Below are 4,868 nucleotides of genomic sequence, written 5' to 3' on the forward strand. Positions count from 1 at the left end.
ATGTCCACCGGCGAAATAACAGCTAATGCTAGCTTCCAATATGAATGTTTTCATATTGGAAGCCCCCGCTAACCGAGATTATCTTAAAAAGTTTATTCTCTAACATTGACTTAGATTATCTGATACAAGAGCCTACTATAGAAATGAAACAATATAATACATATTATAAAAATCATAACATTACATGTTATAACATTCACCAGCAAAGTTTACACAGATGGCAATGGCTATTATTTATTTCACTCTGTCAAAGTAAGACACCTCCCAAATCTCCTGTTTTTGTTTTGAAGGTTTCCTAAAGACACGATGTGAGGAAGAAGGGAGAAATGTCTTTAAGGAGAGAGATTCACTGCATAGCACGGATGAATCTCGCATCGGATTTTGGACCCAATCACTCTTAAACTGGAACTCGTCGGCTGGAAAACATGAAAAAACCTACGTGTGCGTGTGTGTGTGCTAAACATGTATAGCCTAATGTTATTCAGTATGAATCATTATTTATTTATGTTTATATTTATATAAATATGTATTGATAAGACGAGAGCGGTCCATTAGGCGTCTGTCCTTTTATTGTCTATGTGAGAAACGGCCGGTCTACGAAAGACGGGTCCTTCGAAGGCCACGAATATGGACGACCTGAAGAGAGAAGCTGTAGCCTTCGGCTAGCTGCCTAGCCTCCATCTCGGCGTTATGTTGCTTAGCAACCGTGACAACGTGAAGCACAGAGCAGCGAAGGAAAAAAAACGGACTCGGTTGTTTTTTACTCTTTATTTCTGTATTATTCTTCACCTTTTGTAATAAAGGTTGTTCCATAGTAAAAAAGAAATCTGTCTGATTCTAAAATGTTTAATGTATACAAGGGATATTATTCATTTTCAAATACTCTCCAGATCTCAGGTAGTAAGACATTACAGTTAAATAAACTATGTTTGAAGGCTTAACTTTAATCAGTCAAACCCATTTGCTCAGGAATAAATNGAATCACAGAGAAAAGCCCAGAGTGAGCGGTGCTTACTTCTCACGTGTGCATGTGTGAGAATGTGTGTGTGTGTGTGTGCGTTTGTTTGTAATACCTTGTGGGGACGATTTTCCTGACATATACTACGTTGTGGGGACCAATTGCTCCTTGTGGGGACCGGAGCCTGGTCCCCACAAGGAGCCTGGTCCCCACAAGGGGAAACCCTGTTTTTGGGTCAGGGGTCAGAGTTAGGGCTAAGGTATGAATTGAGTTTTGGTTCAGGTTAGGGTTAGGAAAAGGGTAAAGGTTAGGTTTAGGCTGTAGAAATGAATGGAAGTCAATGGAAAGTCCCCACAAAGATAGCAACACAAACGTGTGTGTGTGTGTGTGTGTGTGTGTGTGTCGGAGTGAAGAGCAGTTTCCATAGATCCTTTTATCTTTCTGAGCCGTTGGTTCTAATTTGCTGCAGGCCTGGAATGTTTAATATAAAGATATTGATTAGAATTTCATGCTGTGGCCGATAACGCTGGGCAGCAAACACAGCAGCCTGGGAAAGAAACCAGAAGCCAACAGGATTATTATCAAACAGGATGGATTACAGCTGCAGGTTTCTCCTGGTTTTCTCTGCTTAGCAGGTTGCTGACTGTAACTGTTAATGTGGGTTTTTTTTTTCTTTTTTGCACTGTTGTAAGTTGATATTGTTTGTTTGTTTGTTTGTTTGTTTGTTTGTTTATTTGTTTGTTTGTTTGTTTGTTTGTTTTTTAGAATGCAATTAAAGGAAATTGCCACTGTTTTCATTTGAAGGTTCAGGTACCATTGCTTTTTTGTTCCACTCACATGTTTAAGATTGTCAAACTAATTTAATATTCAGGATCGCTTCAGTAAAGAGAAAGCATAATCCAAATGGAACCAGAGTAAAGAAAGTAAACCTGCTAAACCTGCTGACTGTTTCCAATATGAATGTTTTCCCTGTAGAGGAATTCTGGCCCATTCTTCTTCCCACTCTTCTTAACACAGTTGTTTTAACTCAGCAACATTGGAGAAAGTTGAAGCAGGAATAATCTGTTTTAGGTCATACTACAGCATCTCAAAGAGATTAAAGTCCAGACTTTGACTAGTCTGCCTCAAAAATCAAGTCCATTTCACATTTTCAGTGTTGGGAAGGTGTATGGGGCAAAATTGGTGCAATAGAGTTTATTGAAAAGAAAAGAAAAATTAAACTGAAAAAAAAAACTCAAGAAAAAAATTGAAACTGAAAATATAGATTTGAATCTGAAAAAAAATCTATATCTGAAACTACTTTTCAGATTCACGTTATTTTTTCAGTTTCAAACTTTTGTCAGTTTATAAATATTTTTTTAGTTTCAAAATTTCTTTTTTAGTTTCTTTCCTTTCTTTTTTTTATTCTTTTTTCTTTTTAAAGCAAACTTTATAGCCCCAATTTAGCTCCATAGAGAAATGCAGATAGCGCCGTCTTTCTCGGATTCCAGCTTCTTTAAAACTAATTTTGTGATTTATGAAACTTTACTCGACTTCTACAGTAAATTAAAAATAAAAACTGGGGTTCATCATTTTTCCAGAAAGTAGAGCTAAAAGTAGAGCTATGAACTAAACACCATCATCTTATATTCATCTTGTCTCATGAGGTAAATGTATTACTGCACCCCTAGTGGCTAAATTGATGAACATGTCACTCTTTTCTTTCCTTATACTTATTTGGGGAGATTTATTCAGCTATAAAATGCTTAGTCAGCAACATCATGAAGTGGGGGATATCAAAATAATTTTTAAGAAATGCTTTCCCTATCAAGGAAGCAAAACATGACATTATCTGGGAAAAGATGCTGCTTTGACACAGATTAATACGGTGGCCGACAGGTGCAAATGCGCAGCAACAGAGAAAAGATGCAAACAAAAAAAGAGACGCAAACAAATGAAATGCTTGCGCAGCAAACAAGACGAGATGACACAAACAAAAGGCAAATAAAATGCAGCAAACAAAAAAAGAGACGCAAACAAAAGTCCCTCCTGCTTTACTCGACCAAAACAGCAGAATTTGCCTCAGCACTGCGGAATATTGTTGATCAGATTGACGGACTATTGACGTGAGGGCTCGACAGACAACTTTTCGCAAGTTAGATGGACATAATATTGTGTATATATTACTTTACTGTATTTATGTCCACCGGCGAAATAACAGCTAATGCTAGCTTCCAATATGAATGTTTTCATATTGGAAGCCCCCGCTAACCGAGATTATCTTAAAAAGTTTATTCTCTAACATTTACTTAGATTATCTGATACAAGAGGCTACTATAGAAATGAAACAATACAATATATATTACAAAAATCATAATATTACATGTTATAACATTCACCAGCAAAGTTTACACAGGTGGCAATGGCTATTATTTAATTATTACACTCTATGGAAGTAAGATACATCCCAAATCTCCCGTTTTTGTTTTGAAGGTTTCCCTAAGACACGATGTGAGGAAGAAGGGAGAAATGGCTTTAAGGAGAGACAGATTCACTGCACAGCACGGATGAATCTCGTATCGGATTTTGGACCCAATCTCAGCTGCTGAATCACTCTTAAACCAGAACTCGTAGGCTGGAAAACATTATATATATATATATATATATATATATATATATATATACATACATATGTGTGTGTGTGTGTGCGTGCATAATCATGCATAGCCTAATGTATATTATTCAGTATTAATGATTATTTATTTATGTTTGTATACTTATATAAGTATGTATTGATAAGACGAGAGCGGTCCATAGGCGTCTGTCCTTTTATTATGTCTATGTGAGAAACGGCCCGATCTACGGAAGACGGGTCCTTTGAAGGCCACGAATATGGACTACCAGAAGAGAGAAGCTGTAGCCTTCGGCTAGCTGCCTAGCCTCCATCTCGGCGTTATGTTGCTTAGCAACCGTGACAACGTGAAGCACAGAGCGCCGAAGGAAAAAACGGACTCGAAGTTTGTTTTTTTACTCTTTATTTCTGTATTATTCTTCACCTTTTGTAATAAAGGCTGTTCCATAGTAAAAAAGAAATCTGTCTGATTCTAAAATGTTTAAACATGTATAAACATGTATAGCAAGGGATGTACGCAAATAATTCATTTTCAAATACTCTCCAGGAAGTAAGACATTATTACAATTAAATAAAACTATTATGTCTGAAGGCTTAACTTTACTCAGTGAAACCCATTTGCTCAGGAAAAAATTACTTTAGTTAACCAAAAATATTTACAGCTATTACCAGATTTAATATCTGTGTTTCACCTCCACTCATAGGGGAAAACTAGCAGGAGTTTTTAAAACGACTTGCCGGGAGACATGGGTTCTTCTCTCTCGGTGTACCGAACATGGAGCACCCGGCCAGCTGACAGCAGGCGAGGGGAGCTGGCTGTTAATGCAGCGGGAGCAGACATCTCCGAAAACGTCGGAGCAATTGTAATTAAGTGATTTACTGTTGAACTGAGCAGATATTTCAGATCTATACATCTACATTCTCGCCTAAAAACTTTGTAAAAAATCATTTTGTGTAATTTTAAGTGTAACACGGCACAAATAATTTTGCCGCCATTGCTGCTTTTCTGAACACCCGTTTTAAAGGATGCAGACCCTAAATTTGGACACACCTGTTTTTGTTCGACTCCCTCTAGTGGTCTGGAGCACTTCCGTTTTCAGCACTTTTTGTTTGCATCTTTTCTATTGTTTGCTGCATTTTATTTGCTTTTTGTTTGCATCTCTTTTTTTGCTTGCTTTTTGTTTGCGTCTCTTTTTGTTTGGTGCATTTTATTTGCTTTTTGTTTGCGTCTCTTCTTTGTTTGCTGCATTTGCTTTTTGTTTGCGTTTCTTTTTTTTTGTTTGCTGCATTTTATTTGCT

The sequence above is a fragment of the Poecilia latipinna genome, unplaced genomic scaffold (assembly GCF_001443285.1).
Source record: "Poecilia latipinna isolate Pla-1442-1.1 unplaced genomic scaffold, P_latipinna-1.0 Scaffold441, whole genome shotgun sequence".
Lineage (NCBI taxonomy): Eukaryota > Metazoa > Chordata > Actinopteri > Cyprinodontiformes > Poeciliidae > Poecilia > Poecilia latipinna.